Source organism: Schistocerca gregaria, chromosome 2 (genome assembly GCF_023897955.1).
Source record: "Schistocerca gregaria isolate iqSchGreg1 chromosome 2, iqSchGreg1.2, whole genome shotgun sequence".
NCBI classification, from domain to species: domain Eukaryota; kingdom Metazoa; phylum Arthropoda; class Insecta; order Orthoptera; family Acrididae; genus Schistocerca; species Schistocerca gregaria.
This window is the reverse complement of record NC_064921.1, coordinates 746,981,685-746,995,373: the sequence shown is the minus strand read 5'-3', so window position 1 is coordinate 746,995,373 and position 13,689 is coordinate 746,981,685.

Sequence of the window (13,689 nt, the reverse complement as noted above, 5' to 3'; positions counted from 1 at the left end):
ATTCGTCTGTAAAGAATTCGCGTTAGTATTTTGCAGCCGTGGCTTATTAAACTGATAGTTCGGTAATTTTCACATCTGTCAGCACCTGCTTTCTTTGGGATTGGAATTATTATATTCTTCTTGAAGTCTGAGGGTATTTCGCCTGTCTCATACATCTTGCTCACCAGCTGGTAGAGTTTTGTCATTACTGGCTCTCCCAAGGCCGTCAGTAGTTCTAATGGAATGTTGTCTACTCCGGGGGCCTTGTTTCGACTCAGGTCTTTCAGTGCTCTGTCGAACTCTTCACGCAGTATCGTATCTCCCATTTCGTCTTCATCTACATCCTCTTCTATTTCCATAATATTGTCCTCAAGTACATCGCCCTTGTATAAACCTTCTATATACTCCTTCCACCTTTCTGCCTTCCCTTCTTTGCTTAGAACTGGGCTGCCATCTGAGCTCTTGATATTCATACACGTGGTTCTCTTCTCTCCAAAGGTCTCTTTAATTTTCCTGTAGGCAGTATCTATCTTACCCCTAGTGAGATAAGCTTCTACATCCTTACATTTGTCCTCTAGCCATCCCTGTTTAGCCATTTTGCACTTCCTGTCGATCTCATTTTTGAGATGTTTGTATTCCTTTTTGCCTGCTTCATTTACTGCATTTTTATATTTTCTCCTTTCATCAATTAAATTCAATATTTCTTCTGTTACCCAAGGATTTCTAGCAGCCCTCGTCTTTGTACCTACTTTATCCTCTGCTGCCTTCACTACTACATCCCTCAGAGCTACCCATTCTTCTTCTACTGTATTTCTTTCCCCTATTCCTGTCAATTGTTCCCTTACGCTCTCTCTGAAACTCTGTACAACCTCTGGTTCTTTCAGTTTATCCAGGTCCCATCTCCTTAATTTCCCACATTTTTGCAGTTTCTTCAGTTTTAATCTACAGGTCATAACCAATAGATTGTGGTCAGAGTCCACATCTGCCCCTGGAAATGTCTTACAACTTAAAACCTGGTTCCTAAATCTCTGTCTTACCATTATATAATCTATCTGATACCTTTTAGTATCTCCAGGGTTCTTCCACGTATACAACCTTCTTTCGTGATTCTTAAACCAAGTGTTAGCTATGATTAAGTTGTGCTCTGTGCAAAATTCTACTAGGCGGCTTCCTCTTTCATTTCTTAGCCCCAATCCATATTCACCTACTATGTTTCCTTCTCTCCCTTTTCCTACACTTGAATTCCAGTCACCCATTACTATTAAATTTTCGTCTCCCTTCACTATCTGAATAATTTCTTTTATTTCATCGTACATTTCTTCAATTTCTTCATCATCTGCAGAGCTAGTTGGCATATAAACTTGTACTACTGTAGTAGGTGTGGGCTTCGTATCTATCTTGGCCACAATAATGCGTTCACTATGCTGTTTGTAGTAGCTTACCCGCATTCCTATTTTCCTATTCATTATTAAACCTACTCCTGCATTACCCCTATTTGATTTTGTGTTTATAACCCTGTAGTCACCTGACCAAAAGTCTTGTTCCTCCTGCCACCGAACTTCACTAATTCCCACTATATCTAACTTTAACCTATCCATTTCCCTTTTTAAATTTTCTAACCTACCTGCCCGATTAAGGGATCTGACATTCCACGCTCCGATCCGTAGAACGCCAGTTTTCTTTCTCCTGATAACGACATCCTCCTGAGTAGTCCCCGCCCGGAGATCCGAATGGGGGACTATTTTACCTCCGGAATATTTTACCCACGAGGATGCCATCATCATTTAATCATACAGTAAAGCTGCATGTCCTCGGGAAAAATTACGGCTGTAGTTTCCCCTTGCTTTCAGCCGTTCGCAGTACCAGCACAGCAAAGCCGATAATAGGGTATATTTCCGATACTTCACTCATTCTCGAATGCTGTCCAATTGAGAGCGATAGTAACATTCAATTGTAAGTAGAATGATAAAGATATATGCGACCAGTTTTCCGGAATGAATCCATGTATGAAAAGTCAATGATTCACGTTTCCTCTTAACAGCAGCATTCATCCAAATGTAGAGGCCTGTTGGATTGTAGGAATGTATATGAGTTAACTTTCCCCTTGTCTAGACAGCTAGATAGCGACCTAATACTTAGTATGTGTTGGGCGGCTTTCGTAATCAAGTGGAACTTTGAGAAGATGGTATGATTGCGATGGAGTGTTATTCCCACCCTTTTAAATTGTTCGATTGACTGTTTATGCACATTTAGCGTCTTTATTTAGTTGAGAGAAGATTGAATGTGGTTCGTGGAAGATGCGTTTGCCTGTTCTCTAAACATGGGAAAGACCTTAGTTGGCTTGTAAATTATATGGATGATTAGAGTATGGTAGATCAGCGAGATCGGTATTCGCGGTTTGAAATATGATTTTTCATACGTTTGTTTCTAGTTACTCAATGGTCTAGAGCAGGGCTTCCCAACCTTTTCAGCTGGCGGACCCCTTCTTCAGTCGAAAATCCATGCCGGATCCCTAGTCAGTCAAGAGCACAGTAACTTTAAATTTCAGAGCGAAACCCATGAGAACAGAAAGCTCCTTAATGCAAGTGCCATGTTCCCAATGACGCCCCCCCCCCCCCTCCCGAAGTATCAATAGTCTTTGGTTTTGAGATGAATGAAAACAACTTGAAATTAACGATCCAATTTGAATTTCCACTGTATTCAGACGCTTACTAGTGGATTTACTCCCTTTGTTCAACACGCTATAGCCTGATTAAAATTAGTTGGTAATTGACATTTCACACGTTAGAGCTGCCTTCCTCAAAGAGCAATCAACGTGACGTCCAAACTGTTCGCTGTTGACAAGCTGCCGCTTGTGGCCTGTTCACTTCCATTGTTTGCCTACTGTTGTGTATGGAGCATGCATATTTCGTAATAGTCGTGTGTGTGTGTGTGTTTTCATGACATCCGAAGAAAAATTTTCAAATGTATGTAAAGTCTACGGGACTTAACTGCTGAGTCCCTAGTCTTACACACTATTAACTCAAGTTTAGCTTCTGCTAAGGACGACACACACACACACACACACACACACACACACACACACACACACACAGACGCGCGCGCGCGCATGCGCGCGGGTGGAGGAGTCAAACCTCCAGCGGGAGCGGCCGCGCAATCCACGACACCATGACGTCTTTGACTGCGGGGCCATTCCGCACGGCTGTGAAGAAAAGAGACAGACCCATGATTCTGGATACAAATACATCACGAAAGAAAAGAGGCCAAGGAATTGCCTTTAGAGGAATATTGTGACATGTGTTGTGCAATCTGTGAGAATACATTCACCCAGTTTACATGCGTTTCCAAAACCGGATTTCGTAAGCCGATGTCCCAGTTCTGGTTTTGGTTGGTCAGGTAAACACTTCAAAATCGATTCTGGAAATCTGCTTTTATAAAGCCGTTTTCCAGTTCCACAATCGATTTTCGTGCCCGTGTAAACAGCTCGGAAAGGCTAGTTATTTTTACGTCTTTGCGTACCTACTGAACGGGAGCTGCCAGTCCATAGCCGGCAGCTAGCAGGAGGCGCTGCAACAGTGTACTGTCAGTTGGTAGCTGGCAACTGGCAGGCGGCGTGGCAACATTTCAGCCACAGCTGACAACTTCAACTACTACATGGACACTATGTCGTGGCAGTCAGCCTCGACTGTAAACAAATTAGGAAAACAATCAAACAGACTCTCTCATTTATATTAAAGAGGACAAAGCATTTAACAGAACGTAAGACTTTTTTTTCTCAAAGGATACAATTCTGATAGAGGAGTTTTACCTTTTACAAGGTGGCACGTGAAAAGTCCTCATTTGTTTACACTCGCAGCCAGTTGCCACAAAGTAGTGTCATAGTAATAGTTAGTACTTGTAATTGAAGTATAGGCAGGCCATATTTTTAACTGAGAGGACGGAATATATTATAAAGAAAAGAAATTAGCTATAGACATCATTTTAATTTTCGTAACAAAAATATCAATACCAACGGAATTCCATTAATAATTATTTTGTAAATGATAGAAGACAGAAACAAAATTCCTGCGGAGCTATAGTTCAGGTACGTTTACTGAGCATCTACGAAGAAAAATTATTTCTTCTTTACTATAGATGAGCCTGTACGAATAATAATGGAATCCTAATGTGATGGTTGAGGAAAATTTTTGAAAAATTGGGTTCAATTCTTGACAACTGGAGACGGATGTCTGGTTTCGCATCTAGATAGCTTCGGTACTTAGGTTTGTGGGCAGCATAGATCGAGAATCCATATTCATACATGAATGTTGTGGCAAACGGAAGAAGTACACATTTTTCCTTTTCAACAAGGGAATAGTATTTCTTGTTATCCAAATGGATCCAAAAGTGTGAGTAACCGTCAGTGTCAAAACTTAATTTCAAGGTAGGGTCTGTGGCAATTTGCATCAACAACTCATATTCATTTGATGATAGAATGTTCGGCTTTTTGGATACAGTCAATGGGTCGACTACCCATTCGTACTTCTGCAGCTTCTCATCTTCAGCTGTTGGGAAATGATGCTCCAACAATGACATCAAGCTTCGGAGATGTTCCAGGATTTGATGAAACAAATTCTTCCCAAGCACCTATGTTTTGTTTTTCAAAAACCCTTTGAGAGGAGGAAAACACTCAACCTCCCCCTCCTCAACACTCTCTGTCCAAAAATTGATTTTCCTCTTGAGTGCTCGATAGCAGTGCTTTTGTTTCCATTTGCCCTTGGGATGAAATATTCATTTCGTTCATTTTGAAGAAAATATCTGAGAAATAGGCAATTATACGCTGCCAATTTTCGTCATTAATAAGGTCTGCTAATTTAGTGTTATGTTTCAAAAGGAAAGCTAAGACCTCTAACCGTATTTCGTGCAACCGAGAGTGTGCACTCCCACGTGAGACACCTGACTTCTGTGTGGAGATGCAGGGAACGATGAAGGCTTCAAATATCTTCATACAGTATTGTGAAAAGTCTTGACTTCAACGACCTAGATTTTATGTAGTTAATGATTTGAATGGATTTGTCTAAAACTTTCTTGAACGAAACAGGTATTTGTTTCGTAGCTGAAGCGTATCTGTGGAGAGCACAATGACTACTGAAGCAATTCTTGGTGTTTTGTTTTATTTTCGTTATTGCTCTGACTGTAGGACCCGTCATAGTTTTTGCACCATCTGTGCACACATATATGCAATTAGACCTTGAAACTTCGCTAGTCTTTAAAAAATCATCCAAAAGACGGAATATTTCAGCACCTGTTGTGTTGGCAGGTAGTGGTCTGCACAATAAGAGGTCCTCCTCAAAACATCCAGGATATTCATAACGGACAAAAGCCGATAAAATCGCTAATCCTGCAATATCAGTGGATTCATCTATCTGCAGAGAAAATGAATTGTGTTGCATGCGAGAAACAAGTGTCTTTCACATCATTTGACATGTCAACAATGCGTCTCTTGACAGTATTGTTTGATAATAGCACCGAAGATACAAGCTTTACTGCCTTTTCATCTAGCATGCAAGAAACAATATCATTAACACAAGACTGAGATTTTATGCAATGGTATAAGCTTTGCCTGTTTTTATCACTCAATAACAAACCAAGAAAAAATCTTTTAATGAATTTTCATTAATTGCTTTTGCATGAGTTTTCATCCAATGCAGAGAAGCAGCTAGTTCAGCACTCTTCCTTTTGAAAAAATTGATGTCTTTAACCTGGAAATCCGGGAGAGTACCTTCAAAATGACGGCGCAATTTAACTGGAACCAGTGAACTGTTCCGAAGGACTCGCGTACAAATTACACAGTGAGCTTTACCCTCCTTTCTCTCCATAAAGCTCATTTCTAAATAGCTTTCGTTGTACTTATGCTTCTTGGTTATTCCACTTCCACAGGATATTGCAACCAATGGAGTATTTGCAGCATTTTCACATAATAAATTGGGCTGTGGAGCTTCTTGTGATTGTTCTTCCTTTGGTCGTCCTCCCTCCTCATTCATTTCAACTGGAAACTTCCCTTGTTGTGAAGGCGATGGAGAAACTGCACCCTTTAATGATCCTGACTTCAGCCACCGATCCATGTTAGAAATAATTAACTGGTCAAAAATCGACTTATGGAATGGGTAATGCACTGACAAAGCAAGTTTAACATGTAATGAAGCCTGGGGCCTGCACACGTGCCAGCGAGCGCTGTGATTGGTCGACAAAGGTCGCTCCGCGCATGCTTAAAAGGTTTAAACGCATCTAGTGCCGTGAGCTGGCGCACAAACGACCCCCGTATTGTTGCGAAACAGTCGATCACAGAAACCGCATTCTCCGGCACTAAACTGTGTGTGCGTTCTTACTTACGAGCCACAAAGGCTGCTTGGGAATACGACCTGAAGTAAAACTAGATGTTTTTCACACGAAACAAAATAGTGATGAATTTGATTTTCCCTTTTTTAATTCAATAATTTTACTCTTTATGTTACACGATTTGGTGAAAGGTGGCCGCGGACCCACTAGAAACAGCCGGCGGACGTTGGGAAGTCCTGGTCAAGTGGATGCTCCACGTAGCTAAGTTTCGTGGTTGTAGATAAATGATTTCGAGTCTAAATGTGGGGAATTAGGTTGCGTTAGCTATCGGGAGGCTACTGCTGTGTACTTGATTTCTGCATCTACATCTACATCCATACTCCGCAAGCCACCTGACGGTGTGTGGCGGAGGGTACCCTGAGTACCTCTATCGGCTCTCCCTTCCATTCCAGTCTCGTATTGTTCGTGGAAAGAAAGATTGTCGGTATGCTTGTGTGGGCTTTAATCTCTCTGATTTTATCCTCATGGTCTCTTCGCGAGATATACGTAGGAGGGAGCAATATACTGCTTGACTCTTCGGTGAAGGTATGTTCTCGAAACTTTAACAAAAGCCCGTACCGAGCTACTGAGCGTCTCTCTTGCAGAGTCGTCCACTGGAGTTTATCTATCGTCTCCGTAACGCTTTCGCGATTACTAAATGATCCTGTAACGAAGCACGCTGCTCTCCGTTGGATCTTCTCTATCTCTTTTATCAACCCTATCTGGTGCGGATCCCACACTGATGAGCAGTATTCAAGCAGTGGGCGAACACGCGTACTGTAACCTACTTCCTTTGTTGTCGGATTGCATTTCCTTAGGATTCTGCCAATGAATCTCAGTCTGGCATCTCCTGTACCGACGATCAACTTTATATGATCATTCCATTTTAAATCACTCCTAATGCGTACTCTCAGATAATTTATGGAATTAACTGCTTCCAGTTGCTGACCTGCTATTTTGTAGCTAAATGATAAGGGATCTAACTTTCTATGTATTCGCAGCACATTACACTTGTCTACATTGAGATTCAATTGCCATTCCCTGCACCATGCGTCAATTCGCTGCAGATCCTCCTGCATTTCAGTACAATTTTCCATTGTTGCAACCTCTCGATACACCACAGCATCATCTGCAAAAAGCCTCAGTGAACTTCCGATGTCATCCACCAGGTCATATATGTATATTGTGAATAGCAACGGTCCTATGACACTCCCCTGCGGCAGACCTGAAATCACTCTTACTTCGGAAGACTTTTCTCCATTGAGAATGACGTGCTGCGTTCTGTTATCTAGGAACTCCTCAATACAATCACACAATTGGTCTGATAGTCCGTATGGTCTTACTTTGTTCATTTCGAGAAGCATAGCAAAAATGGTACAATGTTATGGCGAAAATACGTGTGTTCTTGTAATCCCTGAGTCTGGAGATGTGTATAGAAAAGCGAGCAGGCAAGGAAGCAGAGACAGTAACGCGTTTGTGTCGAGGGGAAATGATCGCAAATTTGTAGAACAGTTCTCAGAGTGACTTCGGTTCGCTGATGTAAAAGGGATGATTTTGTATGATGTGAACTGAATGTTTACTAGATCGACAAGGTACTGGGTGATATATTGCCAGGATAGTTATCGGTTTCACTCTCCAATATTCTTGCGAGTCCGATATATATTTAATGATCTATGTACAAATTTGTTTTAGTGCTGTACAGATATAAAAGATAACTGCACTGTTTGTCTAAAATGTTTATATATTGTATTGTAAAGTTACTGTGACTTACACTGTGTAAACTGGTGTATAATGCATTGTAAAGATAGTATGGTTTATGTTATGACATGACTAGAGAGGATGACTGTGTGTCCTATCGTGAGGGACGTATGGATTAAGCAGATTGGTAATGACGAGGGTATGAGTGAGAATTTTTAAGTGGAAAATTATATTCGCAATAAATATGGAAGTACAGTCGTCAAGAGGAGAGATTATCTGTACATTGATTAGTGTCAGACTGTAGCACGGATAGTAATATTTGATTGTAGTTACAGTGGTAAATATGTTCCTAGCTTGTAATATTCTTGTGAGTCTGGTATGTATTTGATAATAGGGAGACAATTTTGCCGGTTTAACTGTGAATGAAATTTAGTGATCTATGTAATAGAATTGCTGAAAGCACCAGAAAAAATAAGTGGGTGGTGCTTCGATACTGGCTGCATAAGTAATTCGGCGTCTAAATGCAATAAGAGCAAATCAGAATGCTCCATTGTTTGTGTTGGGGCTTAGGGGTCTGTACATAGTGGAGGGAACGTTTCCATATGTTGAAATCTGGAGGGGACAGACGTTATGAGCGCTGGGATAAGTGCATTCGATGTTGTTTTCGTAAGGCGGTTCTGTTAGAGTATGAATTTCCGTGCATACTAGCTGGGACATATAGTAAGCTAGCTTTAACTATTTCTGGAAGAATATACAATTCTGGAGAGGTGGAGTTGGCTATTACTTTTTTACAAGGTTCAAATGGTTCAAATGGCTCAGAGCACTATGACACTTAACATACACTTCTGGAAATGGAAAAAAGAACACATTGACACCGGTGTGTCAGACCCACCATACTTGCTCCGGACACTGCGAGATGGCTGTACAAGCAATGATCGATCACACCGTACAGCGGACACACCAGGAACCGCGGTGTTGGCCGTCGAATGGCGCTAGCTGCGCAGCATTTGTGCACCGCCGCCGTCAGTGTCAGCCAGTTTGCCGTGGCATACGGAGCTCCATCGCAGTCTTTAACACTGGTAGCATGCCGCGACAGCGTGGACGTGAACCGTATGTGCAGTTGACGGACTTTGAGCGACGGCGTATAGTGGGCATGCGGGAGGCCGGGTTGACGTACCGCCGAATTGCTCAACACGTGGGGCGTGAGGTCTCCACAGTACATCGATGTTGTCGCCAGTGGTCGGCGGAAGGTGCATGTGCCCGTCGACCTGGGACCGGACCGCAGCGACGCACGGATGCACGCCAAGACCGTGGGATCCTACGCAGTGCCGTAGGGGACCGCACCGCCACTTCCCAGGACATTACGGACACTGTTGCTCCTGGGGTATCGGCGAGGAACATTCGCAACCGTCTCCATGAAGCTGGGCTACGGTCCCGCACACCGTTAGGCCGTCTTCTGCTCACGCCCCAACATCGTGCAGCCCGCCTCCACTGGTGTCGCGACAGGCGTAAATGGAGGGACGAATGGAGACGTGTCGTCTTCAGCGATGAGAGTCGCTTCTGCCTTGGTGCCAATGATGGTCGTATGCGTGTTTGGCGGCGTGCAGGTGAGCGCCACAATCAGGACTGCATACGACCGAGGCACACAGGGCCAACACCCGGCATCATGGTGTGGGGAGCGATCTCCTACACTGGCCGTACACCTCTGGTGATCGTCGAGGGGACACTGAATAGTGCACGGTACATCCAAACCGTCATCGAACCCATCGTTCTACCATTCCTAGACTGGCAAGGGAACTTGCTGTTCCAACAGGACAATGCACGTCCGCATGTATCCCGTGCCACCCAACGTGCTCTAGAAGGTGTAAGTCAACTACCCTGTCCAGCAAGATCTCCGGATCTGTCCCCCATTGAGCATGTTTGGGACTGGATGAAGCGTCGTCTCCCGCGGTCTGCACGTCCAGCACGAACGCTGGTCCAGCTGAGGCGCCAGGTCGAAATGGCATGGCAAGCCGTTCCACAGGACTACATCCAGCATCTCTACCATCGTCTCCATGGGAGAATAGCAGCCTGCATTGCTGCGAAAGGTGGATAGTGGATATACACTGTACTAGTGCCGACATTGTGCATGCTCTGTTGCCTGTGTCTATGTGCCTGTGGTTCTGTCAATGTGATCATGGGATGTATCTGACCCCAGGAATGTGTCAATAAAGTTTGCCCTTCCTGGGACAATGAATTCACGGTGTTCTTATTTCAATTTCCAGGAGTGTATATGGCCATCAGTTCCCCAGAACCTAGAACTACTTAAACCTAAGTATCCTAAGGACATCACACAACACCCAGTCATCAGGAGGCAGAGAAAATTCCTGACCCCGCCGGGAATCGAACCCAGGAATCCGGGCGGGGGAAGCGAGAACGCTACCACACGACCACGAGCTGCGGACTTTTTTAAAAGGAAATGTTACCTAAGAATAAGATTGGGAGCATTGTTACATGACGAGCCACGACGCGGGCGTTTCGCCAGGAGATGCGGCGTGAGCCATGCTGTGGTGGGCAAGCACAGCTCAACACGTCAGATATGTTCTGTTAGATGGAAGCATGCTGCGCTATTCTGCCATCCGAGTCAAGGCAATGCTGGCTTGAGGTGTCTCGAGTATGGGGCTGTGCCTTGGAGTTTTGTGACATGAGTAAACGGGAAACTGTATAGACGCAACTTTCGTCTGCATTCGGGGTCAGCTATTGGCTGCGTTCCCAATCGTTCGCGTCAGCACTTGTGTCTAAGTGAACACTTATTTGGATAGGAATTTCTCAGAAATAAAGTATGAATGAGATGCCACCGCTTTCGGGATGTGGGCGGGGGCCTGACAGTTGACAGCTGTGCCTCTTCGTTGGGGCTGTCTGTGCGCTCTGCCGGATACGGAATGGCGGAGGGTGCTTGTGGGCGTTGATTGAATTATTTTGCGAGCAGGTGTGTAGGCCGTGCTATGAGTTATTTGTACAGTTTACGAGTACTGAGCGTGCCTAGACGTACCTGTGCTGAATTATCTAGGATGAGTGTGAATGTCTGTAATTAAATTATTTGCGTAAATTAGGAGTTGTCTGCATGTCTGCACAGTGTGTATTGTGAGCGCAAAGATAAGATGGAGAGTGTTTTGCCTCAGTGTGGTAAATATATTCGATCTCTAAATAATATATTTGAAAGTAAATAGAGTGGACTCCTTCCTTACCCTCCCCAGCAACGTAGTGCAGCCTGAGTAATTTTAGCATAATTCTCGCACCTACAGACCACAATATGGGATTAGGCCAAAGGAGGGATGACAGTACGATGTGATGGCAATAATGTGTACTATGTCAGTTGGACCGTAAATCTCATTGTGGAGACACCGCATGGAAATAAAGGCTTGTGTTCAGATCTGTTTTCCCGCCATTTCGCACCACCATCTTGGATGACGTCATGCCCTGTGCACGTCAGTACAGGTTAGTGCACGTTAGCCCCCCAAGGGGGCATGGTGCTGGGTTGAGGATTGTGGTGGAGACTTTAACTATTTGATTCCAGCTCCAGGTGGGTGTGGCATTGGTGAAAACTGATTCCAAGTCCTAGGTCCTATGAAGTCGAATCACATGACTAATCCAGTATCCAATAGGAGTGCAGCATTCTAGGAATGGGGGAGGTGCTAGGTCATGAATGAACACCGTGATGATAGCGGGAAAATGTGGAACTTCTGATTTGATAATTGAACATTGAAATCATAAATTGACTTATTGAATATGATTAAAATTGAAATGGAATTAAGTACTTAGGTAAATGACAGGTTAGATGCTTGATGTGGATGTTACTGTAGTTCGCATATTTACAGAAGACTATGTCCGGCGCGAGTATAAAAGTCGCACGCTCGCGGGCCGCTGACCCGGTGTAAGAGAGACAACAGACGATCTCACGTTATCGCCAGACGTCAGGCTGGCGCTCTCTGGTGGCCGCTATGTGAAGTAAGTCTGTTGGGCTCTGGAGCTCGCGGTGGACACAGTGGGTGCCATCATCTTGAATACCGGTACACGAGGGCACCCTCTGGTCGCACCGATTGAACTAAGCCAGCTGGGTCCTGACTCAGTGGCAAACACACTGGGTATGGCAATCTTGAATAACGCTACTTCTGTCATCACCTGACATCATCGTGGTGTCCTCTGGTGACGATGATATGAACTATCCCAATTGGAGTCGAGACCCAGTGGAGAACACACCTGCTCGAAATTGGTTAAATAATAATTTCGCACCGTTTTCTTTGCTTAGTAGAGATAAGCGTGGTGTGATGCATTATCATGTTGGAATTTGAACTTCACGCCATTTTTCTGGGCGAGGGGGGCGTGGCACTTTTCCGCCAAAATTCAAACTTCCCGCCAAAATCCACCCTCTTGAATGATGTCACAGCCGCCAATTTCGATGACGTCATCACCACCATCTTGGGTAACGATACTTTGGTGCCGACTGCAGGTTGTTCCAAAATTTACAGTTACTGGACGGCAACTGTAACTAGTAATACAGCTTTGTTCATCATCACGAAAGATATTTGACAACGTCTGCACCATAGGCTGGTTACATACCTGTAATTTTACTGTCAGAAACCATTTTGTGTGAAGCAGGATGCTACTTAGAAAAAAAAATGGTTCAAATGGCTCTTCACACTATGGGACTCAACTTCTGAGGTCATTAGTCCCCTTAGAACTAGTTATCCCAACTAACCTAAGGACATCACAAACATCCATGCCCGAGGCAGGATTCGCACCTGCGACCGTAGCGCTCTCGCGTGCTACTTTGAACCTCTTTTGGATAAATACTACATTCTGCATTCTCGACAGCATGTCTGCATACCCTAATCTTTCGGGCCCCTACGGATCGCTCCTCGAACGAGGTGGCGTTGTGTTTTAATCACCGACTCGCATTTAGAAGCTCTAGTTTCAAATGGCTCTGAGCACTATGGGACTTATCATCTATGGTCATCAGTCCCCTAGAACTTAGAACTACTTAAACCTAACTAACCTAAGGACATCGCACAACACCCAGCCATCACGAGGCAGAGAAAATTCCTGACCCCGCCGGGAATCGAACCCGGGAACCCAGGCGTGGGAAGCGAGAACGCTACCGCACGACCACGAGATGCGGGCTTAGAAACGCTAGATTCAATTCACCACTCTGCCATCTAGATTTACGTTTCCTGTAGTTTCTCCTAAATCTCAGTAAAGGACAGGGCCAGTTTCCTTCTCCATCATTCAACATTCCAATCTAGTGCTCTTTATAACAACACATACAACCAACTCTTTGTATTAACACGGTTTCTCGTCACCAAGGTCGCTGCTTTCGAACGACTATTGCTTGAGAATGAAAGTAAACTCTTGTGAGTGAAAATCTTTTTATGTTGTAAGACAATATATACAAAGCTTGAACCTTCTTGCCAGTTGTATGATTACGTTTTTTTTCGTATCGACAATGTAATGTGTCCTTCTTTCGATAACACTTTTCTTTCATGAACCAGTCTAAAACAACAACGTATAGGAAAAGAAAGCTGATACTTTACCTCCGCCTCTGATGACCTCATTGTCAACAGGACTCTTAACCTTAATCTACCTTTCTTCCAATTGCAAGGATTTGATATACTGACA